The sequence below is a fragment of the Saccoglossus kowalevskii genome, unplaced genomic scaffold (genome assembly GCF_978046115.1).
Source record: "Saccoglossus kowalevskii unplaced genomic scaffold, keSacKowa6.1 SCAFFOLD_24, whole genome shotgun sequence".
Lineage (NCBI taxonomy): Eukaryota > Metazoa > Hemichordata > Enteropneusta > Harrimaniidae > Saccoglossus > Saccoglossus kowalevskii.
This window is the reverse complement of record NW_028188618.1, coordinates 5,215,500-5,242,364: the sequence shown is the minus strand read 5'-3', so window position 1 is coordinate 5,242,364 and position 26,865 is coordinate 5,215,500. Positions and strand designations below refer to the sequence as shown.

The following is a 26,865-nucleotide window of genomic DNA, read 5'->3' as shown; positions in this document are numbered from 1 at the left end:
TCATTGGAAAAAGTTAGTATGTAATGTGGAATAAAAATATTGATGTCCCTACTGCACGTGGTATTCCCAGCCGGTCTCCAATGCTAGTACTAACCACGCCCGATGCAGCTTAACTTCAGTGATCCGACGAGAACTGGTGTATTCTGCAATGGTTTTGCAGTAGGCAGAATATTCGTCGGAATTGGATGTCATTTAATACTACGGCTAGGCAAAAAATCATTGGTAAAAGTTACTATGTAATGTGGAATAAAAATGTTGATGAGCCTACTGCACGTGGTATTCCCAGCCGGTCTCCCATGCAAGTACTAACCACGCCCGATGCAGCTTAAATTCAGTGATCGGACAAGAACTGGTGTGTTCTGCAATGGTTTGACAGTAGGCTGAATATTCGTCAGAATTGCATGTCGTTTAACGCTTCGGTAAATCAAAAAATCCCGGGACAACGTTGGTATGTACGGTGGAATAAAAATGTTGAGAAGGCTACTGCACATGGTATTCCCAGCCGGTCTCCCATGCAAGTAATAACCACGCCCGATGCAGCTTAACTTCAGTGATCAGACGAAAACTGGTGTAATCTGCAATGGTTTGGCAGTAGGCTGAATATTCGTCGGAATTGGATGTTATTTAATGCTACGGCTAGGCAAAAAATCATGGGAAAAAGTTAGTATGTAATGTGGAATAAAAATGTTGATGAGCATACTGTACGTGGCATTCCCAGCCGGTCTCCCATTCAAGTACTTACCACGTCCGATGTAGCTTAACTACAGTGATCGGACGATAACTGGTGAATTCTGCAATGGGTTGGCAGTAGGTTGAATATTCGTCGGAATTGGATGTCGTTTATGCTTCGGCTATGCAAAAAATCCTGCGAAAAAGTTAGTATGTTCGGTGGAATAAAAATATTTATGATCCTACAGCATGTGGTATTCTCAGCCGGCCTCCCATGCAAGTACTAACCACGTCCAGTAGGCTTAACTTCAGTGATCGGAGGAGAACTGGTGTATTCTGCAATGGTTTGGAAGTAGGCTGAATATTCGTCGGAATTGGATGTAATTTTATACTTCGGCTAGGCAACAAATCCCGGGAAAAAGTTAGTATGTACGGTGGAATAAAATTGTTGATGTGCCTAATGCACGTGGTATTCCCAGCTGGTCTCCCATGCAAGTACTGACGACGCCCGATGCAGCTTAACTTCAGTGATCGGACGAGAACTAGTGTACTCTGCAATAGTTTGGCAGTAAGCTGAATATTCGTCGGAATTGGATGTAAATTAATACCTCGGCTAGGCAAAAAATCCCAGGAAAAAGTTAGTATGTACGGTGCAATAAAAATTTTGATGAGCCTACTTGCACGTGGTATTCCCAGACGGTCTCCCATGCAAGAACTAACCACGCCCGATGCAGCTTAACTTCAGTGATCGGACGAGAACTGGTGTATTCTGCAATAGTTTGGCAGTAGGCTGAATATTCGTCCGAATTGTATGTCATTTAAAGCTTCGTCTAGGCAAAAAATCATGGGGAAAAAGTTAGTATGTAATGTGGAATAAAAATGTTGATGAGCCTACTGCACGTGGTATTACCAGCCGGTCTCCCGTGCAAGAACTAACCACGCCCTATGCGGCTTAACTTCAGTGATCGGACGAGTACTGGTGTATTCTGCAATACAAATGTTCATCAGCCAACTGCACGTGGTATTCCCAGCCTGGCTCCCATGCAAGTACTATCCAAGCCGATGCAGCTTATCTTCAGTGATCTTACGAGAACTGGTGCATTCTGCAATGGTTTGGCAGTAGGCTGAATATTCGTCGGAATTGGATGTCATTTAATGCTATGGCTAGGCAAAAAAAATCTTAGGAAAAAGTTAGTATGTAATGTGAAATAAAAATGTTGATGAGCCTAATGCACGTGGCATTCCCAGCCGGTCTCCCATTCAAGTACTTACGACGTCCGATGCAGCTTAACTTCAGTGATCGGGCGAGAACTGGTGTATTCTGCAATGGTTTGTCAGTAGGCTGAAAATTCGTCGGAATTGGATGACATTTAATGCTTCGTCTATGCAAAAAATCATGGGAAAAAGTTAGTATGTAATGTGGAATAAAAATGTTGATGAGACTACTGCACGTGGTATTCCCAGCCGGTCTCCCATGCAAGTACTAACCACGCCCTATGCAACTTAACTTCAGTGATCGGAAGAGAACTGGTGTATTCTGCAATGGATTGGCAGTAGGCTGAATATTCGTTGGAATTGGATGTCGTTTAATGCTTCGGCTAGGCAAAAAATCCCGCGAAAAAGTTAATATGTATGGTGGAATAAAAATGTTGATGAGCCCACTGCACGTGGTATTCCCAGCCGGTCTCCCATGCAAGTACTAACCACGCCCGATACAACTTAACTTCAGTGATCGGACGAGAACTGATGTATTCTGCAATGGTTTGGCAGTAGGCTGAATACTCGTCGGAAGTGGATGTCATGTAATGCTACGGCTAGGCAAAAAATCATGGGAAAAAGATAGTATGTAATGTGGAATAAAAATGTTGATGAGCCTACTGCACGTGGTGTTCCCAGCCGGTCTCCAATGCAAATATTAACCACGCCCGATGCAGCTTAACTTCAGTGATCTGACGAGAACTTGTGTATTCTGCAATGGTTTGGAAGTAGGCTGGATATTCGTCGGAATTGGATGTAATTTAATACTTCGGCTTGGCAAAAAATCCAGTGGAATAAAAATGTTGATGAGCCTACTGCACGTGGTATTCCCAGCCGGTCTCCCATGCAAGTACTAACCACGCCCAATGCAGCTTAACTTCAGTGATCAGACGAGAACTGGTGTATTCTGCATTGGTTTGGCAGTAACCTGAATATTCGTCGGAATTGGATGTCATTTAATGCTACGGCTAGGCAAAAAATCATAGGAAAAATTTAGTATGTAATGTGGAATAAAAATGTTGATGAGCCTATTGCACGTGTTATTCACAGCCGGTCTCCCATGCTAGTACTAATCACGCCCGATGCAGCTTAACTTCAGTGATCCGACGAGAACTGGTGTATTCTGCAATGGTTTTGCAGTAGGCTGAATATTCGTAGGAATTGGATGTCATTTAATGCTACGGCTAGGCAAAAAATCATGGGTAAAAGTTAGTATGTAATGTGGAATAAAAATGTTGATGAGCCTACTGCACGTGGTATTCCCAGCCAGTCTCCCATGCAAGTACTAACCACGCCCGATGCAGCTTAACTTCAGTGATCGGACAAGAAGTGGTGTGTTCTGCAATGGTTTGACAGTAGGCTGAATATTCGTCAGAATTGCATGTCGTTTAACGCTTCGGTAAGGCAAACAATCCCTGGAAAAATTTGGTATGTACGGTGGAATAAAAATGTTGATAAGCCTACTGCACATGGTTTTCCCAGCCGGTCTACCATGCAAGTACTAACCACGTCCGATGCAGCTTAACTTCAGTGATCGGACGAGAACTGGTGTATTCTGCAATGGTTTGGCAGTAGGCTGGATATTTGTCGGAATTGGATGTAATTTAATAGTTCGGCTAGGAAAAAATCCCGGGAAAAATTTAGTATGTACGGTGGAATAAAAATGTTGATGAGCCTAATGCACGTGGTATTCCCAGCCGGACTCCCATGCAAGTACTAACCACGCCCGATGCAGCTTAACTTCAGTGATCGGACGAAAACTGGTGTATTTTGCAATAAAAATGTTCATCAGCCTACTGCACGTGGTATTCCCAGCCGGTCTCCCATGCAAGTACTAACCACGCCCGATGCAGGTTAACTTCAGTGATCGGACAAGAACTGGTGTATTCTGCAGTGGTTTGGCAGTAGGCTGAATATTCGTCGGAATTGGATGTCATTTAATGCTACGGCTAGGCAAAAAATCATAGGAAAAAGTTAGTATGTAATGTGGAATAAAAATGTTGATGAGCCTACTGCACGTGGTATTCCCAGCCAGTCTCCCATGCAAGTACTAACCACGCCCGATGCAGCATAACTTCAGTGATCGGACAAGAACTGGTGTGTTCTGCAATGGTTTGACAATAGGCTGAATATTCGTCAGGATTGCATGTCGTTTAACGCTTTGGTAAGGCAAAAAATCCAGGGAAAATGTTGGTATGTACGGTGGAATAAAATGTTGATAAACCTACTGCACATGGTATTCCCAGCCAGTCTCCCATGCAAGTACTAACCACGCCCAATGCAGCTTAACTTCAGTGATCAGACGAGAACTGGTGTATTCTGCAATGGTTTGGCAGTAGGCTGGATATTCGTCGGAATTGGATGTAATTTAATACTTCGGCTAGGCAAAAAAACCCGGGAAAAAGTTAGTATGTACGGTGGAATAAAACTGTTGATGAGCCTAATGCACGTGGTATTCCCAGCCGGTCTCCCATGCAAGTACTAACCACGCCCGATGCAGCTTAACTTCAGTGATCCAACGAGAACTGGTGTATTCTGCAATAAACATGTTCATCAGCCTACTGCACATGGTATTCCCAGCCGGTTTCCCATGCAAGTACTAACCACGCCCGATGCAGCTTAACTTCAGTGATCGGACGAAAACTGGTGTATTCTGCATTGGTTTGGCAGTAGGCTGAATATTAGTCGGAATTGGATGTCATTTAATGCTACGGCTAGGCAAAAAATCATAGGAAAAAGTTAGTATGTAATGTGTAATAAAAATATTGATGAGCCTACTGCACGTGGTATTCCCAGCCGATCTCCCATGCAAGTACTAACCACGCCCGATGCGGCTTAACTTCAGTGATCGGACAAGAACTGGTGTGTTCTGCAATGGTTTGAAAGCAGGCTGAATATTCGTCAGAATTGCATGTCGTTTAACGCTTCGGTAAGGCAAAAAATCCCGGTAAAAAGTTGGTATGTACGGTGGAATAAAAATGTTGAGAAGCCTACTGCACATGGTATTCCCAGCCGGTCTCCCATGCAAGTACTAACCACGCACGGTGCAGCTCAACTTCAGTGATCGGACGAGAACTGGTGTATTCTGCAATAAAAAAAGTTCATCAGCCTACTGCACGTGGTATTCCCAGCCGGACTCCCATGCAAGTACTAACCACGCCCGGTGCAGCTCAACTTCAGTGATCGGACGGAAACTGGTGTATTCTGCATTGGTTTGGCAGTAGGCTGAATATTCGTCGGAATTGGATGTCATTTAATGCTACGGCTAGGCAAAAAATCATAGGAAAAAGTTAGTATGTAATGTGGAATAAAGATGTTGATCAGCCTACTGCACGTGGTATTCCCAGTCAGTCTCCAATGCTAGTACTAACCACGCCCGATGCAGCTTAGCTTCAGTGATCCGACGAGAACTGGTGTATTCGTCAATGGTTTTGCAGAAGGCTGAATATTCGTTGGAATTGGATGTCATTTAATGCTACGGCTAGGCAAAAAATCATGGGTAAAAGTTAGTATGTAATGTGGAATAAAAATGTTGATGAGCCTACTGCACGTGGTATTCCCAGCCAATCTCCCATGCAAGTACTAACCACGGCCGATGCAGCTTAACTTCAGTGATCGGACAAGAACTGGTGTGTTCTGCAATGGTTTGACAATAGGCTAAATATTCGTCAGAATTGCATGTCGTTTAACGCTTCGGTAAGGCAAACAATCCAGGGAAAAAGTTGGTATGTACGGTGGAATAAAAATGTTGATAAGCCTACTGCACATGATATTCCCAGCCGGTATCCCATGCAAATACTAACCACGCCCAATGCAGCTTAACTTCAGTGATCGGACGAGAATTGGTGTATTCTGCAATGGTTTGGCAGTAGGCTGGATATTTGTCGAAATTGGATGTAATTTAATAGTTCGGCTAGCAAAAAATCCCGTGAAAAAGTTAGTATGTACGGTGGAATAAAAATTTTGATGAGCCTAATGCACGTGGTATTCCCATTCAGTCTCCCATGCTAGTACTAACCACGCCCGATGCAGATTAACTTCAGTGATCGGACATGAACTGGTGTGTTCTGCAATGGTTTGACAGCAGGCTGAATATTCGTCAGAATTGCATGTCGTTTAACGCTTCGGTAATGCAAAAAATCACGGGAAAAAGTTGGTATGTAAGGTGGAATAAAAATGTTTGGAAGCCTACTGTACATGGTATTCCCAGCCGGTCTCCCATGCAAGTACTAACCACTCGCGATGCAGCTTAACTTCAGTGATCAGACGAGAACTGGTGTATTCTGCAATGATTTGGCAGAAGGCTGGATATTCGTCAGAATTGGATGTAATTTAATACTTCGGCTAGGCAAAAAATCCCTGGAAAAAGTTAGTATGTACGGTGGAATAAAAATGTTGATGAGCCTAATGCACGTGGTATTCCCAGCCGGTCTCCCGGGCAAGTACTAACCACGCCCAAAGCAGCTTAACTTCAGTGATCGGACGAGAACTGGTGTATTCTGCAATGGTTTGGCAGTAGGCTGAATATTCGTCCGAATTGTATGTCATTTAATGCTTCGTCTAGGCAAAAAATCATGGGTAAAAGTTGGTATGTAATGTTGAATAAAAATGTTGATGAGCCTACTGCACGTGTTATTCACAGCCGGTCTCCCATGCTAGTACTAATCACGCCCGATGCAGCTTAACTTCAGTGATCGGACAAGAAGTGGTGTGTTCTGCTATGGTTTGACAATAGGCTGAATATTCGTCAGAATTGCATGTCGTTTAACGCTTTGGTAAGGCAAAAAATCCAGGGAAAATGTTGGTATGTACGGTGGAATAAAATGTTGATAAACCTACTGCACATGGTATTCAAAGCCGGTCTCCCATGCAAGTACTAACCACGCCCAATGCAGCTTAACTTCAGTGATCAGACGAGAACTGGTGTATTCTGCAATGGTTTGGCAGTAGGCTGGATATTCGTCGGAATTGGATGTAATTTAATACTTCGGCTAGGCAAAAAATCCCGGGAAAATGTTAGTATGTACGGTGGAATAAAACTGTTGATGAGCCTAATGCACGTGGTATTCCCAGCCGGTCTCCCATGCAAGTACTAACCACGCCCGATGCAGCTTAACTTCAGTGATCCAACGAGAACTGGTGTATTCTGCAATAAAAATGTTCATCAGCCTACTGCACATGGTATTCCCAGCCGGTTTCCCATGCAAGTACTAACCACGCCCGATGCAGCTTAACTTCAGTGATCGGATGGAAACTGGTGTATTCTGCATTGGTTTGGCAGTAGGCTGAATATTAGTCGGAATTGGATGTCATTTAATGCTACGGCTAGGCAAAAAATCATAGGAAAAAGTTAGTATGTAATGTGTAATAAAAATATTGATGAGCCTACTGCACGTGGTATTCCCAGCCGATCTCCCATGCAAGTACTAACCACGCCCGATGCGGCTTAACTTCAGTGATCGGACAAGAACTGGTGTGTTCTGCAATGGTTTGAAAGCAGGCTGAATATTCGTCAGAATTGCATGTCGTTTAACGCTTCGGTAAGGCAAAAAATCCCGGTAAAAATTTGGTATGTACGGTGGAATAAAAATGTTGAGAAGCCTACTGCACATGGTATTCCCAGCCGGTCTCCCATGCAAGTACTAACCACGCACGGTGCAGCTCAACTTCAGTGATCGGACGAGAACTGGTGTATTCTGCAATAAAAAAAGTTCATCAGCCTACTGCACGTGGTATTCCCAGCCGGACTCCCATGCAAGTACTAACCATGCCCGGTGCAGCTCAACTTCAGTGATCGGACGGAAACTGGTGTATTCTGCATTGGTTTGGCAGTAGGCTGAATATTCGTCGGAATTGGATGTCATTTAATGCTACGGCTAGGCAAAAAATCATAGGAAAAAGTTAGTATGTAACGTGGAATAAAGATGTTGATGAGCCTACTGCACGTGGTATTCCCAGTCAGTCTCCCATGCTAGTACTAACCACGCCCGATGCAGCTTAGCTTCAGTGATCCGACGAGAACTGGTGTATTCGTCAATGGTTTTGCAGAAGGCTGAATATTCGTTGGAATTGGATGTCATTTAATGCTACGGCTAGGCAAAAAATCAGGGGTAAAAGTTAGTATGTAATGTGGAATAAAAATGTTGATGAGCCTACTGCACGTGGTAATCCCAGCCTGTCTCCCATGCAAGTACTAACCACGGCCGATGCAGCTTAACTTCAGTGATCGGACAAGAACTGGTGTGTTCTGCAATGGTTTGACAATAGGCTAAATATTCGTCAGAATTGCATGTCGTTTAACGCTTCGGTAAGGCAAACAATCCAGGGAAAAAGTTGGTATGTACGGTGGAATAAAAATGTTGATAAGCCTACTGCACATGGTATTCCCAGCCGGTATCCCATGCAAATACTAACCACGCCCAATGCAGCTTAACTTCAGTGATCGGACGAGAATTGGTGTATTCTGCAATGGTTTGGCAGTAGGCTGGATATTTGTCGAAATTGGATGTAATTTAATAGTTCGGCTAGCAAAAAATCCCGTGAAAAAGTTAGTATGTACGGTGGAATAAAAATTTTGATGAGCCTAATGCACGTGGTATTCCCATTCAGTCTCCCATGCTAGTACTAACCACGCCCGATGCAGATTAACTTCAGTGATCGGACAAGAACTGGTGTGTTCTGCAATGGTTTGACAGCAGGCTGAATATTCGTCAGAATTGTATGTCGTTTAACGCTTCGGTAATGCAAAAAATCACGGGAAAAAGTTGGTATGTAAGGTGGAATAAAAATGTTTGGAAGCCTACTGTACATGGTATTCCCAGCCGGTCTCCCATGCAAGTACTAACCACTCCCGATGCAGCTTAACTTCAGTGATCATACGAGAACTGGTGTATTCTGCAATGATTTGGCAGAAGGCTGGATATTCGTCAGAATTGGATGTAATTTAATACTTCGGCTAGGCAAAAAATCCCTGGAAAAAGTTAGTATGTACGGTGGAATAAAAATGTTGATGAGCCTAATGCACGTGGTATTCCCAGCCGGTCTCCCGGGCAAGTACTAACCACGCCCAAAGCAGCTTAACTTCAGTGATCGGACGAGAACTGGTGTATTCTGCAATGGTTTGGCAGTAGGCTGAATATTCGTCCGAATTGTATGTCATTTAATGCTTCGTCTAGGCAAAAAATCATGGGTAAAAGTTGGTATGTAATGTGGAATAAAAATGTTGATGAGCCTACTGCGCGTGCTATTCACAGCCGGTCTCCCATGCTAGTACTAATCACGCCCGATGCAGCTTAACTTCAGTGATCCGACGAGAACTGGTGTATTCTGCAATGGTTTTGCAGTAGGCTGAATATTCGTAGGAATTGGATGTCATTTAATGCTACGGCTAGGCAAAAAATCATGGGTAAAAGTTAGTATGTAATGTGGAATAAAAATGTTGATGAGCCTACTGCACGTGGTATTCCCAGCCAGTCTCCCATGCAAGTACTAACCACGCCCGATGCAGCTTAACTTCAGTGATCGGACAAGAAGTGGTGTGTTCTGCAATGGTTTGACAGTAGGCTGAATATTCGTCATAATTGCATGTCGTTTAACGCTTCGGTAAGGCAAACAATCCCTGGAAAAAGTTGGTATGTATGTTGGAATAAAAATGTTGATAAGCCTACTGCACATGGTTTTCCCAGCCGGTCTCCCATGCAAGTACTAACCACGCCGGATGCAGCTTAACTTCAGTGATCGGACGAGAACTGGTGTATTCTGCAATGGTTTGGCAGTAGGCTGAATATTCGTCGGAATTGGATGTCATTTAATGCTACGGCTAGGCAAAAAATCATAGGAAAAAGTTAGTATGTAACGTGGAATAAAGATGTTGATGAGCCTACTGCACGTGGTATTCCCAGTCAGTCTCCCATGCTAGTACTAACCACGCCCGATGCAGCTTAGCTTCAGTGATCCGACGAGAACTGGTGTATTCGTCAATGGTTTTGCAGAAGGCTGAATATTCGTTGGAATTGGATGTCATTTAATGCTACGGCTAGGCAAAAAATCAGGGGTAAAAGTTAGTATGTAATGTGGAATAAAAATGTTGATGAGCCTACTGCACTTGGTAATCCCAGCCTGTCTCCCATGCAAGTACTAACCACGGCCGATGCAGCTTAACTTCAGTGATCGGACAAGAACTGGTGTGTTCTGCAATGGTTTGACAATAGGCTAAATATTCGTCAGAATTGCATGTCGTTTAACGCTTCGGTATGGCAAACAATCCAGGGAAAAAGTTGGTATGTACGGTGGAATAAAAATGTTGATAAGCCTACTGCACATGGTATTCCCAGCCGGTATCCCATGCAAATACTAACCACGCCCAATGCAGCTTAACTTCAGTGATCGGACGAGAATTGGTGTATTCTGCAATGGTTTGGCAGTAGGCTGGATATTTGTCGAAATTGGATGTAATTTAATAGTTCGGCTAGCAAAAAATCCCGTGAAAAAGTTAGTATGTACGGTGGAATAAAAATTTTGATGAGCCTAATGCACGTGGTATTCCCATTCAGTCTCCCATGCTAGTACTAACCACGCCCGATGCAGATTAACTTCAGTGATCGGACAAGAACTGGTGTGTTCTGCAATGGTTTGACAGCAGGCTGAATATTCGTCAGAATTGCATGTCGTTTAACGCTTCGGTAATGCAAAAAATCACGGGAAAAAGTTGGTATGTAAGGTGGAATAAAAATGTTTGGAAGCCTACTGTACATGGTATTCCCAGCCGGTCTCCCATGCAAGTACTAACCACTCCCGATGCAGCTTAATTTCAGTGATCATACGAGAACTGGTGTATTCTGCAATGATTTGGCAGAAGGCTGGATATTCGTCAGAATTGGATGTAATTTAATACTTCGGCTAGGCAAAAAATCCCTGGAAAAAGTTAGTATGTACGGTGGAATAAAAATGTTGATGAGCCTAATGCACGTGGTATTCCCAGCCGGTCTCCCGGGCAAGTACTAACCACGCCCAAAGCAGCTTAACTTCAGTGATCGGACGAGAACTGGTGTATTCTGCAATGGTTTGGCAGTAGGCTGAATATTCGTCCGAATTGTATGTCATTTAATGCTTCGTCTAGGCAAAAAATCATGGGTAAAAGTTGGTATGTAATGTGGAATAAAAATGTTGATGAGCCTACTGCGCGTGTTATTCACAGCCGGTCTCCCATGCTAGTACTAATCACGCCCGATGCAGCTTAACTTCAGTGATCCGACGAGAACTGGTGTATTCTGCAATGGTTTTGCAGTAGGCTGAATATTCGTAGGAATTGGATGTCATTTAATGCTACGGCTAGGCAAAAAATCATGGGTAAAATTTAGTATGTAATGTGGAATAAAAATGTTGATGAGCCTACTGCACGTGGTATTCCCAGCCAGTCTCCCATGCAAGTACTAACCACGCCCGATGCAGCTTAACTTCAGTGATCGGACAAGAAGTGGTGTGTTCTGCAATGGTTTGACAGTAGGCTGAATATTCGTCATAATTGCATGTCGTTTAACGCTTCGGTAAGGCAAACAATCCCTGGAAAAAGTTGGTATGTACGTTGGAATAAAAATGTTGATAAGCCTACTGCACATGGTTTTCCCAGCCGGTCTCCCATGCAAGTACTAACCACGCCGGATGCAGCTTAACTTCAGTGATCGGACGAGAACTGGTGTATTCTGCAATGGTTTGGCAGTAGGCTGGATATTTGTCGGAATTGGATGTAATTTAATAGTTCGGCTAGGGAAAAAATCCCGGGAAAAATTTAGTATGTACGGTGGAATAAAAATGTTGATGAGCCTAATGCACGTGGTATTCCCAGCCGGACTCCCATGCAAGTACTAACCACGCCCGATGCAGCTTAACTTCAGTGATCGGACGAAAACTGGTGTATTTTGCAATAAAAATGTTCATCAGCCTACTGCACGTGGTATTCCCAGCCGGTCTCCCATGCAAGTACTAACCACGCCCGATGCAGGTTAACTTCAGTGATCGGACAAGAACTGGTGTATTCTGCATTGGTTTGGCAGTAGGCTGAATATTCGTCGGAATTGGATGTCATTTAATGCTGCGGCTAGGCAAAAAATCATAGGAAAAAGTTAGTATGTAATGTGGAATAAAAATGTTGATGAGCCTACTGCACGTGGTATTCCCAGCCAGTCTCCCATGCATGTACTAACCACGCCCGATGCAGCATAACTTCAGTGATCGGACAAGAACTGGTGTTTTCTGCAAAGGTTTGACAACAGGCTGAATATTCGTCAGAATTGCATGTCGTTTAACGCTTTGGTAAGGCAAAAAATCCAGGGAAAATGTTGGTATGTACGGTGGAATAAAATGTTGATAAACCTACTGCACATGGTATTCCCAGCTGGTCTCCCATGCAAGTACTAACCACGCCCAATGCAGCTTAACTTCAGTGATCAGACGAGAACTGGTGTATTCTGCAATGGTTTGGCAGTAGGCTGGATATTCGTCGGAATTGGATGTAATTTAATACTTCGGCTAGGCAAAAAATCCCGGGAAAAAGTTAGTATGTACGGTGGAATAAAACTGTTGATGAGCCTAATGCACGTGGTATTCCCAGCCGGTCTCCCATGCAAGTACTAACCACGCCCGATGCAGCTTAACTTCAGTGATCCAACGAGAACTGGTGTATTCTGCAATAAAAATGTTCATCAGCCTACTGCACATGGTATTCCCAGCCGGTCTCCCATGCAAGTACTAACCACGCCCGATGCAGCTTAACTTCAATGATCGGACGGAAACTGGTGTATTCTGCATTGGTTTGGCAGTAGGCTGAATATTAGTCGGAATTGGATGTCATTTAATGCTACGACTAGGCAAAAAATCATAGGAAAAAGTTAGTATGTAATGTGTAATAAAAATATTGATGAGCCTACTGCACGTGGTATTCCCAGCCGATCTCCCATGCAAGTACTAACCACGCCCGATGCGGCTTAACTTCAGTGATCGGACAAGAACTGGTGTGTTCTGCAATGGTTTGAAAGCAGGCTGAATATTCGTCAGAATTGCATGTCGTTTAACGCTTCGGTAAGGCAAAAAATCCCGGTAAAAAGTTGGTATGTACGGTGGAATAAAAATGTTGAGAAGCCTACTGCACATGGTATTCCCAGCCGGTCTCCCATGCAAGTACTAACCACGCACGGTGCAGCTCAACTTCAGTGATCGGACGAGAACTGGTGTATTCTGCAATAAAAAAAGTTCATCAGCCTACTGCACGTGGTATTCCCAGCCGGACTCCCATGCAAGTACTAACCACGCCCGGTGCAGCTCAACTTCATTGATCGGACGGAAACTGGTGTATTCTGCATTGGTTTGGCAGTAGGCTGAATATTCGTCGGAATTGGATGTCATTTAATGCTACGGCTAGGCAAAAAATCATAGGAAAAAGTTAGTATGTAATGTGGAATAAAGATGTTGATGAGCCTACTGCACGTGGTATTCCCAGTCAGTCTCCCATGCTAGTACTAACCACGCCCGATGCAGCTTAGTTTCAGTGATCCGACGAGAACTGGTGTATTCGTCAATGGTTTTGCAGAAGGCTGAATATTCGTTGGAATTGGATGTCATTTAATGCTACGGCTGAATATTCGTCAGAATTGCATGTCGTTTAACGCTTTGGTAAGGCAAAAAATCCAGGGAAAATGTTGGTATGTACGGTGGAATAAAATGTTGATAAACCTACTGCACATGGTATTCCCAGCCGGTCTCCCATGCAAGTACTAACCACGCCCAATGCAGCTTAACTTCAGTGATCAGACGAGAACTGGTGTATTCTGCAATGGTTTGGCAGTAGGCTGGATATTCGTCGGAATTGGATGTAATTTAATACTTCGGCTAGGCAAAAAATCCCGGGAAAAAGTTAGTATGTACGGTGGAATAAAACTGTTGATGAGCCTAATGCCCGTGGTATTCCCAGCCGGTCTCCCATGCAAGTACTAACCACGCCCGATGCAGCTTAACTTCAGTGATCCAACGAGAACTGGTGTATTCTGCAATAAAAATGTTCATCAGCCTACTGCACATGGTATTCCCAGCCGGTCTCCCATGCAAGTACTAACCACGCCCGATGCAGCTTAACTTCAGTGATCGGACGGAAACTGGTGTATTCTGCATTGGTTTGGCAGTAGGCTGAATATTAGTCGGAATTGGATGTCATTTAATGCTACGGCTAGGCAAAAAATCATAGGAAAAAGTTAGTATGTAATGTGTAATAAAAATATTGATGAGCCTACTGCACGTGGTATTCCCAGCCGATCTCCCATGCAAGTACTAACCACGCCCGATGCGGCTTAACTTCAGTGATCGGACAAGAACTGGTGTGTTCTGCAATGGTTTGAAAGCAGGCTGAATATTCGTCAGAATTGCATGTCGTTTAACGCTTCGGTAAGGCAAAAAATCCCGGTAAAAAGTTGGTATGTACGGTGGAATAAAAATGTTGAGAAGCCTACTGCACATGGTATTCCCAGCCGGTCTCCCATGCAAGTACTAACCACGCACGGTGCAGCTCAACTTCAGTGATCGGACGAGAACTGGTGTATTCTGCAATAAAAAAAGTTCATCAGCCTACTGCACGTGGTATTCCCAGCCGGACTCCCATGCAAGTACTAACCACGCACGGTGCAGCTCAACTTCAGTAATCGGACGGAAACTGGTGTATTCTGCATTGGTTTGGCAGTAGGCTGAATATTCGTCGGAATTGGATGTCATTTAATGCTACGGCTAGGCAAAAAATCATAGGAAAAAGTTAGTATGTAATGTGGAATAAAGATGTTGATGAGCCTACTGCACGTGGTATTCCCAGTCAGTCTCCCATGCTAGTACTAACCACGCCCGATGCAGCTTAGTTTCAGTGATCCGACGAGAACTGGTGTATTCGTCAATGGTTTTGCAGAAGGCTGAATATTCGTTGGAATTGGATGTCATTTAATGCTACGGCTGAATATTCGTCAGAATTGCATGTCGTTTAACGCTTTGGTAAGGCAAAAAATCCAGGGAAAATGTTGGTATGTACGGTGGAATAAAATGTTGATAAACCTACTGCACATGGTATTCCCAGCCGGTCTCCCATGCAAGTACTAACCACGCCCAATGCAGCTTAACTTCAGTGATCAGACGAGAACTGGTGTATTCTGCAATGGTTTGGCAGTAGGCTGGATATTCGTCGGAATTGGATGTAATTTAATACTTCGGCTAGGCAAAAAATCCCGGGAAAAAGTTAGTATGTACGGTGGAATAAAACTGTTGATGAGCCTAATGCCCGTGGTATTCCCAGCCGGTCTCCCATGCAAGTACTAACCACGCCCGATGCAGCTTAACTTCAGTGATCCAACGAGAACTGGTGTATTCTGCAATAAAAATGTTCATCAGCCTACTGCACATGGTATTCCCAGCCGGTCTCCCATGCAAGTACTAACCACGCCCGATGCAGCTTAACTTCAGTGATCGGACGGAAACTGGTGTATTCTGCATTGGTTTGGCAGTAGGCTGAATATTAGTCGGAATTGGATGTCATTTAATGCTACGGCTAGGCAAAAAATCATAGGAAAAAGTTAGTATGTAATGTGTAATAAAAATATTGATGAGCCTACTGCACGTGGTATTCCCAGCCGATCTCCCATGCAAGTACTAACCACGCCCGATGCGGCTTAACTTCAGTGATCGGACAAGAACTGGTGTGTTCTGCAATGGTTTGAAAGCAGGCTGAATATTCGTCAGAATTGCATGTCGTTTAACGCTTCGGTAAGGCAAAAAATCCCGGTAAAAAGTTGGTATGTACGGTGGAATAAAAATGTTGAGAAGCCTACTGCACATGGTATTCCCAGCCGGTCTCCCATGCAAGTACTAACCACGCACGGTGCAGCTCAACTTCAGTGATCGGACGAGAACTGGTGTATTCTGCAATAAAAAAAGTTCATCAGCCTACTGCACGTGGTATTCCCAGCCGGACTCCCATGCAAGTACTAACCACGCACGGTGCAGCTCAACTTCAGTAATCGGACGGAAACTGGTGTATTCTGCATTGGTTTGGCAGTAGGCTGAATATTCGTCGGAATTGGATGTCATTTAATGCTACGGCTAGGCAAAAAATCATAGGAAAAAGTTAGTATGTAATGTGGAATAAAGATGTTGATGAGCCTACTGCATGTGGTATTCCCAGTCAGTCTCCCATGCTAGTACTAACCACGCCCGATGCAGCTTAGCTTCAGTGATCCGACGAGAACTGGTGTATTCGTCAATGGTTTTGCAGAAGGCTGAATATTCGTCCGAATTGTATGTCATTTAATGATTCGTCAAGGCAAAAAATCATGGGAAAAAGTTAGTATGTAATGTGGAATAAAAATGTTGATGAGCCTACTGCACGTGGTATTCCCAGCCGGTCTCCCATGCAAGTACTAACCACGCCCGATGCAGCTTACCTTCAGTGATCGGAAAAGAACTGGTGTGTTCTGCAATGGTTTGACAGTAGGCTGAATATTCGTCAGAATTGCATGTCGTTTAACGCTTCGGTAAATCAAAAAATCCCGGGACAATGTTGATATGTACGGTGGAATAAAAATGCTGAGAAGGCTACTGCAGATGGTATTCCCAGCCGGTCTCCCATGCAAGTACTAACCACGCCCGATGCAGCTTAACTTCAGTGATCGGACGAGAACTGGTGTATTCTGCAATGGTTTGGCAGTTGGCTGGATATTCGTCGGAATTGGATGTAATTTAATACTTCGGCTAGGCAAAAAATCCCGGGAAAAAGTTAGTATGTACGGCGGAATAAAAATGTTGATGAGCCTAATGCACGTGGTATTCCCAGCCGGTCTCCCATGCAAGTACTAACCACGCCCGATGCAGCTTAAGTTCAGTGATCGGACGAGAACTGGTGTATTTTGCAATAAAAATGTTTATCAGCCTACTGCACGTGGTATTCCCAGCCGGTCTCCCATGCAAGTACTAACCACGCCCGATGCAGCTTAACTTCAGTGATCGGACGGAAACTGGTGTATTCTGCATTGGTTTGGCAGTAGGCTGAATATTCGTCGGAATTGGATGTCATTTAATGCTACGGCTAGGCAAAAAATCATAGGAAAAAGTTAGTATGTAATGTGGAATAAAGATGTTGATGAGCCTACTGCACGTGGTATTCCCAGTCAGTCTCCCATGCTAGTACAACCACGCCCGATGCAGCTTAGCTTCAGTGATCCGACGAGAACTGGTGTATTCGTCAATGGTTTTGCAGAAGGCTGAATATTCGTTGGAATTGGATGTCATTTAATGCTACGGCTAGGCAAAAAATCATGGGTAAAAGTTAGTATGTAATGTGGAATAAAAATGTTGATGAGCCTACTGCACATAGTATTCCCAGCCGATCTCCCATGCAAGTACTAACCACGCCCGATGCAGCTTAACTTCAGTGATCGGACAAGAACTGGTGTGTTCTGCAATGGTTTGACAGCAGGCTGAATAATCGTCAGAATTGCATGTCGATTAACGCTTCGGTAAGGCAAAAAATTCCGGGAAAAAGTTGGTATGTACGGTGGAATAAAAATGTTGAGAAGCCTACTGCACATGGTATTCCCAGCCGGTCTCCCATGCAAGTACTAACCACGCGCGATGCAGCTTAACTTCAGTGATCGGACGAGAACTGGTGTATTCTGCAATGGTTTGGCAGTAGGCAGGATATTCGTCGGAATTGGATGTCATTTAATGCTACGGCTAGGCAAAAAATCCCGGGAAAAAGTTAGTATGTACGGTGGAATAAAAATGTTGATGAGCCTAATGCACATGGTATTCCCAGCCGGTCTCCCATGCAAGTACTAACCACGCCCGATGCAGCTTAACTTCAGTGATCGGACGAGAACTGGTGTATTCTGCAATAAAAATGTTCATCAGCCTACTGCACGTGGTATTCCCAGCCGGTCTCCCATGCAAGTACTAACCACGCCCGATGCAGCTTAACTTCAGTGATCGGACGGAAACTGGTGTATTCTGCATTCGTTTGGCAGTAGGCAGAATATTCGTCCGAATTGTATGTCGTTTAACGCTTCGGTAAATCAAAAAATCCCGGGACAAAGTTGGTATGTACGGTGGAATAAAAATGTTGAGAAGGCTACTGCAGATGGTATTCCCAGCCGGTCTCCCATGCAAGTACTAACCACGCGCGATGCAGCTTAACTTCAGTGATCGGACGAGAACTGGTGTATTCTGCAATGGTTTGGCAGTAGGCCGGATATTCGTCGGAATTGGATGTAATTTAATACATCGGCTAGGCAAAAAATCCCGGGAAAAATTTAGTATGTACAGTGGAATAAAAATGTTGATGAGCCTAATGCACGTGGTATTCCCAGCCGGTCTCCCATGCAAGTACTAACCACGCCCGATGCAGCTTAAGTTCAGTGATCGGACGAGAACTGGTGTATTCTGCAATAAAAATGTTCATCAGCCTACTGCACGTGGTATTCCCAGCCGGTCTCCCATGCAAGTACTAACCACGCCCGATGCAGCTTAACTTCAGTGATCGGACGAGAACTGGTGTATTCTGCATTGGTTTTGCAGTAGGCTGAATATTCGTCGGAATTGGATGTCATTTAATGCTACGGCTAGTCAAAAAATCCCGGGAAAAAGTTAGTATGTATGGTGGAATAAAAATGGTGATGAGCCTAATGCACATGGTATTCCCAGCCGGTCTCCCATGCAAGTACTAACCATGCCCGATGCAGCTTAACTTCAGTGATCGGACGAGAACTGGTGTATTCTGCAATAAAAATGTTCATCAGCCTACTGCACGTGGTATTCCCAGCCGGTCTCCCATGCAAGTACTAACCACGCCCGATGCAGCTTAACTTCAGTGATCGGAGGAAAACTGGTGTATTCTGCAATGGTTTGTCAGTAGGCTGAATATTCGTCGGAATTGGATGTCATTTAATGCTACGGCTAGGCAAAAAATCATAGGAAAAAGTTAGTATGTAATGTGGAATAAAGATGTTGATGAGCCTACTGCACGTGGTATTCTCAGCCGGTCTCCCATGCTAATACTAACCACGCCCGATGCAGCTTAGCTTCAGTGATCCGACGAGAACTGGTGTATTCTGCAATGGTTTTGCAGAAGGCTGAATATTCGTCGGAATTGGATGTCATTTAATGCTACGGCTAGGCAAAAAATCATGGGTAAAAGTTAGTATGTAATGTGGAATAAAAATGTTGATGAGCCTACTGCACGTGGTATTCCCAGCCAATCTCCCATGCAAGTACTAACCACGCCCGATGCAGCTTAACTTTAGTGATCGGACAAGAACTGGTGTGTTCTGCAATGGTTTGACAATAGGCTGAATATTCGTCAGAATTGCATGTCGTTTAACGCTTCGGTAAGGCAAACAATCCAGGGAAAAAGTTGGTATGTACGGTGGAATAAAAATGTTGATAAGCCTACTGCACATGGTATTCCCAGCCGGTCTCCCATGCAAGTACTTACCACGTGCGATGCAGCTTAACTTCAGTGATCGGACGAGAACTGGTGTGTTCTGCAATGGTTTGGCAGTAGGCTGAGTATTCGTCAGAATTGGATGTCGTTTAACGCTTCGGCTAGGCAAAAAATCCCGTGAAAATGTTGGTATGTACGGTGGAAAAAAGATGTTGATAAGCCTACTGCAAGTAGTATTCCCAACCGGTCTCCCATGCAAGTATTAACCACGCCAGATGCAGCTTAACTTCAGAGATCGAACGAGAACTGGTGTATTCTGCTATGGTTTGGCAGTAGGCAGAATATTCGTACGAATTGCATGTCGTTTAACGCTTCGGTAAATCAAAAAATCCCGGGACAAAGTTGGTATGTACGGTGGAATAAAAATGTTGAGAAGGCTACTGCAGATGGTATTCAAAGCCGGTCTCCCATGCAAGTACTAACCACGCCCGATGCAGCTTAAGTTCAGTGATCGGACAAGAACTGGTGTATTCTGCAATAAAAATGTTCATCAGCCTACTGCACGTGGTATTCCCAGCCGGTCTCCCATGCAAGTACTAACCACGCCCGATGCAGCTTAACTTCAGTGATCGGATGAGAACTGGTGTATTCTGCATTGGTTTTGCAGTAGGCTGAATATTCGTCGGAATTGGATGTCATTTAATGCTACGGCTAGGCAAAAAATCCCGGGAAAAAGTTAGTATGTACGGTGGAATAAAAATGTTGATGAGCCTAATGCACATGGTATTCCCAGCCGGTCTTCCATGCAAGTACTAACCACGCCCGATGCAGCTTAACTTCAATGATCGGACGAGAACTGGTGTATTCTGCAATAAAAATGTTCATCAGCCTACTGCACGTGGTATTCCCAGCCGGTCTCCCATGCAAGTACTAACCGCGCCCGATGCAGCTTAACTTCAGTGATCGGACGGAAACTGGTGTATTCTGCATTCGTTTGGCAGTAGGCAGAATATTCGTCCGAATTGCATGTCGTTTAACGCTTCGGTAAATCAAAAAATCCCGGGACAAAGTTGGTATGTACGGTGGAATAAAAATGTTGAGAAGGCTACTGCAGATGGTATTCCCAGCCGGTCTCCCATGCAAGTACTAACCACGCGCGATGCAGCTTAACTTCAGTGATCGGACGAGAACTGGTGTATTCTGCAATGGTTTGGCAGTAGGCTGGATATTCGTCGCAATTGGATGTAATTTAATACATCGGCTAGGCAAAAAATCCCGGGAAAAATTTAGTATGTACAGTGGAATAAAAATGTTGATGAGCCTAATGCACGTGGTATTCCCAGCCGGTCTCCCATGCAAGTACTAACCACGCCCGATGCAGCTTAAGTTCAGTGATCGGACGAGAACTGGTGTATTCTGCAATAAAAATGTTCATCAGCCTACTGCACGTGGTATTCCCAGCCAGTCTCCCATGCAAGTACTAACCACGCCCGATGCAGCTTAACTTCAGTGATCGGACAAGAACTGGTGTATTCTGCATTGGTTTTGCAGTAGGCTGAATATTCGTCGGAATTGGATGTCATTTAATGCTACGGCTAGGCAAAAAATCCCGGGAAAAAGTTAGTATGTACGGTGGAATAAAAATGTTGATGAGCCTAATGCACATGGTATTCCCAGCCGGTCTCCCATGCAAGTACTAACCACGCCCGATGCAGCTTAACTTCAGTGATCGGACGAGAACTGGTGTATTCTGCAATAAAAATGTTCATCAGCCTACTGCACGTGGTATTCCCAGCCGGTCTCCCATGCAAGTACTAACCACGCCCGATGCAGCTTAACTTCAGTGATCGGACAAGAACTGGTGTGTTCTGCAATGGTTTGAGAGTAGGCTGAATATTCGTCGGAATTGCATGTCGTTTAACGCTTCGGTAAATCATAAAATCCCGGGACAAAGTTGGTATGTACGGTGGAATAAAAATGTTGAGAAGGCTACTGCACATGGTATTCCCAGCCGGTCTCCCATGCAAGTACTATCCAAGCCCCATCCAGCTTAAATTCAGTGATCGACGAGAACTGGTGTATTCTGCAATGGTTTGGCAGTAGGCTGGATATTCGTCGGAATTGGATGTAATTTAATACTTCGGCTAGGCAAAAAATTCCGGGAAAAAGTTTGTATGAACGGTGGAATAAAAATGTTGATGAGCCTAATGCACGTGGTATTCCCAGCCGGTCTCCCATGCTAGTACTATCTATGCCCGATGCAGCTTAGCTTCAGTGATCCGACGAGAACTGGTGTATTCTGCAATGGTTTTGCAGAAGGCTGAATATTCGTCGGAATTGGATGACATTTAATGCTACGGCTAGGCAAAAAATCATGGGTAAAAGTTAGTATGTAATGTGGAATAAAAATGTTGATGAGTCTACTGCACGTGGTATTCCCAGCCGATCTCCCATGCAAGTACTAACCACGCCCGATGCAGCTTAACTTCAGTGATCGGACAATAACTGGTGTGTTCTGCAATGGTTTGACAGTAGGCTGAATAATCGTCAGAATTGCATGTCGTTTAACGCTTCGGTAAGGCAAACAATCCCGGGAAAAAGTTGGTATGTGCGGTGGAATAAAAATGTTGAGAAGCCTACTGCACATGGTATTCCCAGCCGGTCTCCCATGCAAGTACTAACCACTCCCGATGCAGCTTAACTTCAGTGATCAGACGAGAACTGGTGTATTCTGCAATGGTTTGGCAGTAGGCTGAATATTCGTCGGAATTGGATGTAATTTAATACTTCGGCTAGGCAAAAAATCCCAGGAAAAAGTTAGTATGTACGGTGGAAAAAAAATGTTGATGAGCCTAATGCACGTGGTATTCCCAGCCGGTCTCCCATGCAAGTACTAACCACGCCCGATGCAGCTTAACTTCAGTGATCGGACGAGAACTGGTGTATTCTGCAATAGTTTGGCAGTAGGCTGAATATTCGTCCGAATTGTATGTCATTTAACGCTTCGGCTAGGCAAAAAATCACGGGAAAATGTTGGTATGTACGGTGGAATAAAAATGTTGATAAGCCTACTGCACGTGGTATTCCCAGCCGGTCTCCCATGGAAGTACTAACCACGCCAGATGCAGCTTAACTTCAGTGATCGGACGAGAACTGGTGTATTCTGCAATGGTTTGGCAGTAGGCTGAATATTCGTCCGAATTGTATGTCATTTAATGTTTCGTCTAGGCAAAAAATCCCGGGAAAATGTTGGTATGTACGGTGGAATAAAAATGTCGATGAGCTTAATGCACATGGTATTCCCAGCCGGTCTCCCATGCAAGTACTAACCACGCCTGATGCAGCTTAACTTCAGTGATCGCACGAGAACTGGTGTATTCTGCAATAAAAATATTCATCAGCCTACTGCACGTGGTATTCACAGCCGGTCTCCCATGCAAGTACTAACCACGCCCGATGCAGCTTAACTTCAGTGATCGCACGGGAAGTGGTGCATTCTGCATTGGTTTGGCAGTAGGCTGAATATTCGTCGGAATTGGATGTCATTTAATGCTACGGGTAGGCAAAAAAATCATAGGAAAAAGTTAGTATGTACGGTGGAATAAAAAAGTTGTTGAGCCCACTGCAAGTGGTATTCTCAGCCAGTCTCCCATGCAAGTACTAACCACGTCCAGTGGGCTTAACTTCAGTGATCGGAGGAAAACTGGTGTATTCTGCAATGGTTTGTCAGTAGGCTGAATATTCGTCGGAATTTGATGTATTTTAATAATTCGGCTAAGCAAAAAATCGCTGGAAAAAGTTAGAATGTAATGTGGAATAAAAATGTTGATGGGCCTACTGCACGTGGCATTCCCAGCAGGTCTCCCATGCAAGTACTAACCACGCCCGATGCAGCTTAACTTCAGTGATCGGAGGAGAACTGGTATATTCTGCAATGGTTTGTCAGTAGGCTGAATATTCGTCGGAATTTTAAGTATTTTAATAATTCGGCTAAGCAAAACATCCCGGGAAAAAGTTAGAATGTACGGTGGAATAAAAATGTTGATGGGCCTAATGCACTTGGTATTCCCAGCCGCTCTCCCATGCAAGTGCTAACCACGCCCGATGCAGCTTAACTTCAGGGATCGGACGAGAACTGGTGTATTCTGCAATGGTTTGGCAGTAGGCTGAATATTCGTCGGAATTGGATGTCATTTAATGCTTCGTCTATGCAAAAAATCATGGGATAAAGTTAGTATGTAATGTGGGATAAAAATGTTGATAAGCCGACTGCACGTGGTATTCCCAGCCAGTCTCCCATGCAAGTACTAACCACGCCAGATGCAGCTTAACTTCAGTGATCGGACGAGAACTGGTGTATTCTGCAATGGTTTGGCAGTAGGCTGAATATTCGTTCGAATTGTATGTCATTTAATGTTTCGTCTAGGCAAAACATCCCGGGAAAAAGTTAGAATGTACGGTGGAATAAAAATGTTGATGAACCTAATGCACATAGTATTCCCAGCCGGTCTCCCATGCAAGTACTAATCACGCCCGATGCAGCTTAACTTCAGCGATCGGACGAGAACTGGGTATTCTTCGATGGTTTGGCAGTAGGCTGAATATTCGTTCGAATTGTATGTCATTTAATGCTTCGTCTAGGCAAAACATCATGGGAAAAAGTTAGTATGTAATGTGGAATAAAAATGGTGATGAGCCTACTGCACGTGGTATTCCCAGCCGGTCTCCCATGCAAGTACTAACCACGCCCGATGCAACATAACTTCAGTGATCGGAAGAGAACTGGTGTATTCTGCAATGGATTGGCAGTAGGCTGAATATTCGTTGGAATTGGATGTCGTTTAATGCTTCGGCTAGTCAAAAAATCCTGCGAAAAAGTTAGTATGTACGGTGGAATAAAAATGTTGATGAGCTTACTGCATGTGGTATTCTCAGCCGGTCTCCCATGCAAGTACTAACCACGTCCAGTGGGCTTAACTTCAGTGATCGGAGGAACACCGGTGTATTCTGCATTGGTTTGGCAGTAGGCTGAATATTCGTCGGAATTGGATGTCATTTAATGCTACGGCTAGGCAAAAAATCATAGGAAAAAGTTAGTATGTACGGTGGAATAAAAAAGTTGTTGAGCCTACTGCAAGTGGTATTCTCAGCCGGTCTCCCATGCAAGTACTAACCACGTCCAGTGGGCTTAACTTCAGTGATCGGAGGAAAACTGGTGTATTCTGCAATGGTTTGTCAGTAGGCTGAATATTCGTCGGAATTTGATGTATTTTAATAATTCGGCTAAGCAAAAAATCGCTGGAAAATATTAGAATGTAATGTGGAATAAAAATGTTGATGGTCCTACTGCACGTGGCATTCCCAGTAGGTCTCCCATGCAAGTACTAAGCACGCCCGATGCAGCTTAACTTCAGTGATCGGAGGAGAACGGGTATATTCTGCAATGGTTTGTCAGTAGGCTGAATATTCGTCGGAATTTTAAGTATTTTAATAATTCGGCTAAGCAAAACATCCCGGGAAAAAGTTAGAATGTACGGTGGAATAAAAATGTTGATGGGCCTAATGCACTTGGTATTCCCAGCCGGTCTCCCATGCAAGTGCTAACCACGCCCGATGCAGCTTAACTTCAGCGATCGGACGAGAACTGGTGTATTCTGCAATGGGGTGGGAGTAGGCTGAATATTCGTTCGAATTGTATGTCATTTAATGCTTCGTCTATGCAAAAAATCATGGGATAAAGTTAGTATGTAATGTGGAATAAAAATGTTGATGAGACTACTGCACGTGGTATTCCCAGCCGGTCTCCCATGCAAGTACTAACCACGCCCAATGCAACTTAACTTCAGTGATCGGATGAGAACTGGTGTATTCTGCAATGGATTGGCAGTAGGCTGAATATTCGTTGAAATTGGATGTCGTTTAATGCTTCGGCTAGGCAAAAAATCCCGCGAAAAAGATAATATGTACGGTGGAATAAAAATGTTGATGAGCCCACTGCACGTGGTATTCCCAGCCGGTCTCCCATGCAAGTACTAACCACACCCGATACAACTTAACTTCAGTGATCGGAAGAGAACTGGTGTATTCTGCAATGGTTTGTCAGTAGGCTGAATATTCGTCGGAATTTTAAGTATTTTAATAATTCGGCTAAGCAAAACATCCCGGGAAAAAGTTAGAATGTACGGTGGAATAAAAATGTTGATGGGCCTAATGCACTTGGTATTCCCAGCCGGTCTCCCATGCAAGTGCTAACCACGCCCGATGCAGCTTAACTTCAGCGATCGGACAAGAACTGGTGTATTCTGCAATGGTTTGGCAGTAGGCTGAATATTCGTTCGAATTGTATGTCATTTAATGCTTCGTCTATGCAAAAAATCATGGGATAAAGTTAGTATGTAATGTGGAATAAAAATGTTGATGAGACTACTGCACGTGGTATTCCCAGCCGGTCTCCCATGCAAGTACTAACCACGCCCAATGCAACTTAACTTCAGTGATCGGATGAGAACTGGTGTATTCTGCAATAGATTGGCAGTAGGCTGAATATTCGTTGAAATTGGATGTCGTTTAATGCTTCGGCTAGGCAAAAAATCCCGCGAAAAAGATAATATGTACGGTGGAATAAAAATGTTGATGAGCCCACTGCACGTGGTATTCCCAGCCGGTCTCCCATGCAAGTACTAACCACACCCGATACAACTTAACTTCAGTGATCGGAAGAGAACTGGTGTATTCTGCAATGGTTTGGCAGTAGGCTGAATATTCGTCGGAATTGGATGTCATTTAATGCTACGGCTAGGCAAAAAATCATAGGAAAAAGTTAGTATGTAATGTGGGATAAAAATGTTGATAAGCCTACTGCACGTGGTATTCCCAGCCGGTCTCCCATGCAAGTACTAACCACGCCAGATGCAGCTTAACTTCAGTGATCGGACGAGAACTGGTGTATTCTGCAATGGTTTGGCAGTAGGCTGAATATTCGTTCGAATTGTATGTCATTTAATGTTTCGTCTAGGCAAAACATCCCTGAAAAAAGTTAGAATGTACGGTGGAATAAAAATGTTGATGAACCTAATGCACATGGTATTCCCAGCCGGTCTCCCATGCAAGTACTAACCACGCCCGATGCAGCTTAACTTCAGCGCACGGACGAGAACCTGTGTATTCTTCAATGGTTTGGCAGTAGGCTGAATATTCGTTCGAATTGTATGTCATTTAATGCTTCGTCTATGCAAAAAATCATGGGATAAAGTTAGAATGTAATGTGGAATAAAAATGTTGATGAGACTACTGCACGTGGTATTCCCAGCCGGTCTCCCATGCAAGTACTAACCACGCCCAATGCAACTTAACTTCAGTGATCGGATGAGAACTGGTGTATTCTGCAATGGATTGGCAGTAGGCTGAATATTCGTTGGAATTGGATGTCGTTTAATGCTTCGGCTAGGCAAAAAATCTCGCGAAAAAGTTAGTATGTACAG

General features: G+C 44.1%; 95 pseudogenes; all 95 read right to left on the bottom strand.

Moving 5' to 3' along the window:
• Positions 1-45: 45 nt before the first annotated feature.
• On the bottom strand, positions 46-165 carry LOC146727357 (5S ribosomal RNA; annotated as a pseudogene).
• A 96-nt stretch (positions 166-261) lies between these two features.
• LOC146727356 (5S ribosomal RNA) lies at positions 262-381 on the bottom strand (annotated as a pseudogene).
• A 96-nt stretch (positions 382-477) lies between these two features.
• LOC146727355 (5S ribosomal RNA) lies at positions 478-597 on the bottom strand (annotated as a pseudogene).
• A 526-nt stretch (positions 598-1,123) lies between these two features.
• Positions 1,124-1,243, bottom strand: LOC146727354 (5S ribosomal RNA; annotated as a pseudogene).
• Positions 1,244-1,339: 96 nt separating this feature from the next.
• On the bottom strand, positions 1,340-1,460 carry LOC146727353 (5S ribosomal RNA; annotated as a pseudogene).
• Positions 1,461-1,892: 432 nt separating this feature from the next.
• On the bottom strand, positions 1,893-2,012 carry LOC146727352 (5S ribosomal RNA; annotated as a pseudogene).
• Positions 2,013-2,108: 96 nt separating this feature from the next.
• Positions 2,109-2,228, bottom strand: LOC146727351 (5S ribosomal RNA; annotated as a pseudogene).
• Positions 2,229-2,324: 96 nt separating this feature from the next.
• On the bottom strand, positions 2,325-2,444 carry LOC146727350 (5S ribosomal RNA; annotated as a pseudogene).
• Positions 2,445-2,735: 291 nt separating this feature from the next.
• On the bottom strand, positions 2,736-2,855 carry LOC146727349 (5S ribosomal RNA; annotated as a pseudogene).
• A 96-nt stretch (positions 2,856-2,951) lies between these two features.
• Positions 2,952-3,071, bottom strand: LOC146727348 (5S ribosomal RNA; annotated as a pseudogene).
• A 96-nt stretch (positions 3,072-3,167) lies between these two features.
• On the bottom strand, positions 3,168-3,287 carry LOC146727347 (5S ribosomal RNA; annotated as a pseudogene).
• A 96-nt stretch (positions 3,288-3,383) lies between these two features.
• Positions 3,384-3,503, bottom strand: LOC146727346 (5S ribosomal RNA; annotated as a pseudogene).
• Positions 3,504-3,716: 213 nt separating this feature from the next.
• On the bottom strand, positions 3,717-3,836 carry LOC146727345 (5S ribosomal RNA; annotated as a pseudogene).
• A 96-nt stretch (positions 3,837-3,932) lies between these two features.
• Positions 3,933-4,052, bottom strand: LOC146727344 (5S ribosomal RNA; annotated as a pseudogene).
• A 95-nt stretch (positions 4,053-4,147) lies between these two features.
• Positions 4,148-4,267, bottom strand: LOC146727343 (5S ribosomal RNA; annotated as a pseudogene).
• Positions 4,268-4,481: 214 nt separating this feature from the next.
• On the bottom strand, positions 4,482-4,601 carry LOC146727342 (5S ribosomal RNA; annotated as a pseudogene).
• A 96-nt stretch (positions 4,602-4,697) lies between these two features.
• LOC146727341 (5S ribosomal RNA) lies at positions 4,698-4,817 on the bottom strand (annotated as a pseudogene).
• Positions 4,818-5,032: 215 nt separating this feature from the next.
• Positions 5,033-5,152, bottom strand: LOC146727340 (5S ribosomal RNA; annotated as a pseudogene).
• A 96-nt stretch (positions 5,153-5,248) lies between these two features.
• LOC146727339 (5S ribosomal RNA) lies at positions 5,249-5,368 on the bottom strand (annotated as a pseudogene).
• A 96-nt stretch (positions 5,369-5,464) lies between these two features.
• Positions 5,465-5,584, bottom strand: LOC146727338 (5S ribosomal RNA; annotated as a pseudogene).
• A 96-nt stretch (positions 5,585-5,680) lies between these two features.
• On the bottom strand, positions 5,681-5,800 carry LOC146727337 (5S ribosomal RNA; annotated as a pseudogene).
• Positions 5,801-5,895: 95 nt separating this feature from the next.
• Positions 5,896-6,015, bottom strand: LOC146727336 (5S ribosomal RNA; annotated as a pseudogene).
• Positions 6,016-6,111: 96 nt separating this feature from the next.
• Positions 6,112-6,231, bottom strand: LOC146727335 (5S ribosomal RNA; annotated as a pseudogene).
• A 96-nt stretch (positions 6,232-6,327) lies between these two features.
• On the bottom strand, positions 6,328-6,447 carry LOC146727334 (5S ribosomal RNA; annotated as a pseudogene).
• Positions 6,448-6,543: 96 nt separating this feature from the next.
• Positions 6,544-6,663, bottom strand: LOC146727333 (5S ribosomal RNA; annotated as a pseudogene).
• A 95-nt stretch (positions 6,664-6,758) lies between these two features.
• Positions 6,759-6,878, bottom strand: LOC146727332 (5S ribosomal RNA; annotated as a pseudogene).
• A 214-nt stretch (positions 6,879-7,092) lies between these two features.
• LOC146727331 (5S ribosomal RNA) lies at positions 7,093-7,212 on the bottom strand (annotated as a pseudogene).
• A 96-nt stretch (positions 7,213-7,308) lies between these two features.
• LOC146727330 (5S ribosomal RNA) lies at positions 7,309-7,428 on the bottom strand (annotated as a pseudogene).
• A 215-nt stretch (positions 7,429-7,643) lies between these two features.
• LOC146727329 (5S ribosomal RNA) lies at positions 7,644-7,763 on the bottom strand (annotated as a pseudogene).
• A 96-nt stretch (positions 7,764-7,859) lies between these two features.
• Positions 7,860-7,979, bottom strand: LOC146727328 (5S ribosomal RNA; annotated as a pseudogene).
• Positions 7,980-8,075: 96 nt separating this feature from the next.
• Positions 8,076-8,195, bottom strand: LOC146727327 (5S ribosomal RNA; annotated as a pseudogene).
• Positions 8,196-8,291: 96 nt separating this feature from the next.
• On the bottom strand, positions 8,292-8,411 carry LOC146727326 (5S ribosomal RNA; annotated as a pseudogene).
• A 95-nt stretch (positions 8,412-8,506) lies between these two features.
• LOC146727325 (5S ribosomal RNA) lies at positions 8,507-8,626 on the bottom strand (annotated as a pseudogene).
• Positions 8,627-8,722: 96 nt separating this feature from the next.
• LOC146727324 (5S ribosomal RNA) lies at positions 8,723-8,842 on the bottom strand (annotated as a pseudogene).
• A 96-nt stretch (positions 8,843-8,938) lies between these two features.
• On the bottom strand, positions 8,939-9,058 carry LOC146727323 (5S ribosomal RNA; annotated as a pseudogene).
• A 96-nt stretch (positions 9,059-9,154) lies between these two features.
• On the bottom strand, positions 9,155-9,274 carry LOC146727322 (5S ribosomal RNA; annotated as a pseudogene).
• A 96-nt stretch (positions 9,275-9,370) lies between these two features.
• On the bottom strand, positions 9,371-9,490 carry LOC146727321 (5S ribosomal RNA; annotated as a pseudogene).
• A 96-nt stretch (positions 9,491-9,586) lies between these two features.
• LOC146727320 (5S ribosomal RNA) lies at positions 9,587-9,706 on the bottom strand (annotated as a pseudogene).
• Positions 9,707-9,802: 96 nt separating this feature from the next.
• Positions 9,803-9,922, bottom strand: LOC146727319 (5S ribosomal RNA; annotated as a pseudogene).
• A 312-nt stretch (positions 9,923-10,234) lies between these two features.
• Positions 10,235-10,354, bottom strand: LOC146727318 (5S ribosomal RNA; annotated as a pseudogene).
• Positions 10,355-10,449: 95 nt separating this feature from the next.
• On the bottom strand, positions 10,450-10,569 carry LOC146727317 (5S ribosomal RNA; annotated as a pseudogene).
• A 96-nt stretch (positions 10,570-10,665) lies between these two features.
• On the bottom strand, positions 10,666-10,785 carry LOC146727316 (5S ribosomal RNA; annotated as a pseudogene).
• A 96-nt stretch (positions 10,786-10,881) lies between these two features.
• LOC146727315 (5S ribosomal RNA) lies at positions 10,882-11,001 on the bottom strand (annotated as a pseudogene).
• A 96-nt stretch (positions 11,002-11,097) lies between these two features.
• LOC146727314 (5S ribosomal RNA) lies at positions 11,098-11,217 on the bottom strand (annotated as a pseudogene).
• A 96-nt stretch (positions 11,218-11,313) lies between these two features.
• Positions 11,314-11,433, bottom strand: LOC146727313 (5S ribosomal RNA; annotated as a pseudogene).
• A 96-nt stretch (positions 11,434-11,529) lies between these two features.
• On the bottom strand, positions 11,530-11,649 carry LOC146727312 (5S ribosomal RNA; annotated as a pseudogene).
• Positions 11,650-11,863: 214 nt separating this feature from the next.
• On the bottom strand, positions 11,864-11,983 carry LOC146727311 (5S ribosomal RNA; annotated as a pseudogene).
• Positions 11,984-12,079: 96 nt separating this feature from the next.
• On the bottom strand, positions 12,080-12,199 carry LOC146727310 (5S ribosomal RNA; annotated as a pseudogene).
• A 95-nt stretch (positions 12,200-12,294) lies between these two features.
• LOC146727309 (5S ribosomal RNA) lies at positions 12,295-12,414 on the bottom strand (annotated as a pseudogene).
• Positions 12,415-12,628: 214 nt separating this feature from the next.
• Positions 12,629-12,748, bottom strand: LOC146727308 (5S ribosomal RNA; annotated as a pseudogene).
• A 96-nt stretch (positions 12,749-12,844) lies between these two features.
• Positions 12,845-12,964, bottom strand: LOC146727307 (5S ribosomal RNA; annotated as a pseudogene).
• Positions 12,965-13,179: 215 nt separating this feature from the next.
• On the bottom strand, positions 13,180-13,299 carry LOC146727306 (5S ribosomal RNA; annotated as a pseudogene).
• Positions 13,300-13,650: 351 nt separating this feature from the next.
• LOC146727305 (5S ribosomal RNA) lies at positions 13,651-13,770 on the bottom strand (annotated as a pseudogene).
• Positions 13,771-13,984: 214 nt separating this feature from the next.
• LOC146727304 (5S ribosomal RNA) lies at positions 13,985-14,104 on the bottom strand (annotated as a pseudogene).
• A 96-nt stretch (positions 14,105-14,200) lies between these two features.
• LOC146727303 (5S ribosomal RNA) lies at positions 14,201-14,320 on the bottom strand (annotated as a pseudogene).
• A 215-nt stretch (positions 14,321-14,535) lies between these two features.
• On the bottom strand, positions 14,536-14,655 carry LOC146727302 (5S ribosomal RNA; annotated as a pseudogene).
• Positions 14,656-15,006: 351 nt separating this feature from the next.
• Positions 15,007-15,126, bottom strand: LOC146727301 (5S ribosomal RNA; annotated as a pseudogene).
• Positions 15,127-15,340: 214 nt separating this feature from the next.
• LOC146727300 (5S ribosomal RNA) lies at positions 15,341-15,460 on the bottom strand (annotated as a pseudogene).
• Positions 15,461-15,556: 96 nt separating this feature from the next.
• LOC146727299 (5S ribosomal RNA) lies at positions 15,557-15,676 on the bottom strand (annotated as a pseudogene).
• Positions 15,677-15,891: 215 nt separating this feature from the next.
• Positions 15,892-16,011, bottom strand: LOC146727298 (5S ribosomal RNA; annotated as a pseudogene).
• Positions 16,012-16,323: 312 nt separating this feature from the next.
• Positions 16,324-16,443, bottom strand: LOC146727297 (5S ribosomal RNA; annotated as a pseudogene).
• Positions 16,444-16,539: 96 nt separating this feature from the next.
• LOC146727296 (5S ribosomal RNA) lies at positions 16,540-16,659 on the bottom strand (annotated as a pseudogene).
• Positions 16,660-16,873: 214 nt separating this feature from the next.
• On the bottom strand, positions 16,874-16,993 carry LOC146727295 (5S ribosomal RNA; annotated as a pseudogene).
• A 311-nt stretch (positions 16,994-17,304) lies between these two features.
• LOC146727294 (5S ribosomal RNA) lies at positions 17,305-17,424 on the bottom strand (annotated as a pseudogene).
• A 96-nt stretch (positions 17,425-17,520) lies between these two features.
• LOC146727293 (5S ribosomal RNA) lies at positions 17,521-17,640 on the bottom strand (annotated as a pseudogene).
• A 214-nt stretch (positions 17,641-17,854) lies between these two features.
• Positions 17,855-17,974, bottom strand: LOC146727292 (5S ribosomal RNA; annotated as a pseudogene).
• A 96-nt stretch (positions 17,975-18,070) lies between these two features.
• Positions 18,071-18,190, bottom strand: LOC146727291 (5S ribosomal RNA; annotated as a pseudogene).
• Positions 18,191-18,404: 214 nt separating this feature from the next.
• LOC146727290 (5S ribosomal RNA) lies at positions 18,405-18,524 on the bottom strand (annotated as a pseudogene).
• Positions 18,525-18,738: 214 nt separating this feature from the next.
• On the bottom strand, positions 18,739-18,858 carry LOC146727289 (5S ribosomal RNA; annotated as a pseudogene).
• A 96-nt stretch (positions 18,859-18,954) lies between these two features.
• Positions 18,955-19,074, bottom strand: LOC146727288 (5S ribosomal RNA; annotated as a pseudogene).
• Positions 19,075-19,170: 96 nt separating this feature from the next.
• Positions 19,171-19,290, bottom strand: LOC146727287 (5S ribosomal RNA; annotated as a pseudogene).
• A 96-nt stretch (positions 19,291-19,386) lies between these two features.
• On the bottom strand, positions 19,387-19,506 carry LOC146727286 (5S ribosomal RNA; annotated as a pseudogene).
• A 96-nt stretch (positions 19,507-19,602) lies between these two features.
• LOC146727285 (5S ribosomal RNA) lies at positions 19,603-19,722 on the bottom strand (annotated as a pseudogene).
• A 214-nt stretch (positions 19,723-19,936) lies between these two features.
• LOC146727284 (5S ribosomal RNA) lies at positions 19,937-20,056 on the bottom strand (annotated as a pseudogene).
• Positions 20,057-20,270: 214 nt separating this feature from the next.
• LOC146727283 (5S ribosomal RNA) lies at positions 20,271-20,390 on the bottom strand (annotated as a pseudogene).
• A 96-nt stretch (positions 20,391-20,486) lies between these two features.
• Positions 20,487-20,606, bottom strand: LOC146727282 (5S ribosomal RNA; annotated as a pseudogene).
• Positions 20,607-20,820: 214 nt separating this feature from the next.
• On the bottom strand, positions 20,821-20,940 carry LOC146727281 (5S ribosomal RNA; annotated as a pseudogene).
• Positions 20,941-21,154: 214 nt separating this feature from the next.
• On the bottom strand, positions 21,155-21,274 carry LOC146727280 (5S ribosomal RNA; annotated as a pseudogene).
• Positions 21,275-21,370: 96 nt separating this feature from the next.
• Positions 21,371-21,489, bottom strand: LOC146727279 (5S ribosomal RNA; annotated as a pseudogene).
• Positions 21,490-21,801: 312 nt separating this feature from the next.
• On the bottom strand, positions 21,802-21,921 carry LOC146727278 (5S ribosomal RNA; annotated as a pseudogene).
• Positions 21,922-22,017: 96 nt separating this feature from the next.
• Positions 22,018-22,137, bottom strand: LOC146727277 (5S ribosomal RNA; annotated as a pseudogene).
• A 96-nt stretch (positions 22,138-22,233) lies between these two features.
• On the bottom strand, positions 22,234-22,353 carry LOC146727276 (5S ribosomal RNA; annotated as a pseudogene).
• Positions 22,354-22,449: 96 nt separating this feature from the next.
• On the bottom strand, positions 22,450-22,569 carry LOC146727275 (5S ribosomal RNA; annotated as a pseudogene).
• A 214-nt stretch (positions 22,570-22,783) lies between these two features.
• On the bottom strand, positions 22,784-22,903 carry LOC146727274 (5S ribosomal RNA; annotated as a pseudogene).
• A 312-nt stretch (positions 22,904-23,215) lies between these two features.
• On the bottom strand, positions 23,216-23,335 carry LOC146727273 (5S ribosomal RNA; annotated as a pseudogene).
• A 312-nt stretch (positions 23,336-23,647) lies between these two features.
• Positions 23,648-23,767, bottom strand: LOC146727272 (5S ribosomal RNA; annotated as a pseudogene).
• Positions 23,768-24,078: 311 nt separating this feature from the next.
• Positions 24,079-24,198, bottom strand: LOC146727271 (5S ribosomal RNA; annotated as a pseudogene).
• A 526-nt stretch (positions 24,199-24,724) lies between these two features.
• Positions 24,725-24,844, bottom strand: LOC146727270 (5S ribosomal RNA; annotated as a pseudogene).
• Positions 24,845-25,156: 312 nt separating this feature from the next.
• On the bottom strand, positions 25,157-25,276 carry LOC146727269 (5S ribosomal RNA; annotated as a pseudogene).
• A 96-nt stretch (positions 25,277-25,372) lies between these two features.
• LOC146727268 (5S ribosomal RNA) lies at positions 25,373-25,492 on the bottom strand (annotated as a pseudogene).
• Positions 25,493-25,588: 96 nt separating this feature from the next.
• Positions 25,589-25,708, bottom strand: LOC146727267 (5S ribosomal RNA; annotated as a pseudogene).
• Positions 25,709-25,804: 96 nt separating this feature from the next.
• On the bottom strand, positions 25,805-25,924 carry LOC146727266 (5S ribosomal RNA; annotated as a pseudogene).
• A 96-nt stretch (positions 25,925-26,020) lies between these two features.
• On the bottom strand, positions 26,021-26,140 carry LOC146727265 (5S ribosomal RNA; annotated as a pseudogene).
• A 96-nt stretch (positions 26,141-26,236) lies between these two features.
• Positions 26,237-26,356, bottom strand: LOC146727264 (5S ribosomal RNA; annotated as a pseudogene).
• A 312-nt stretch (positions 26,357-26,668) lies between these two features.
• LOC146727263 (5S ribosomal RNA) lies at positions 26,669-26,788 on the bottom strand (annotated as a pseudogene).
• Between the last annotated feature and the right edge of the window lie 77 nt (positions 26,789-26,865).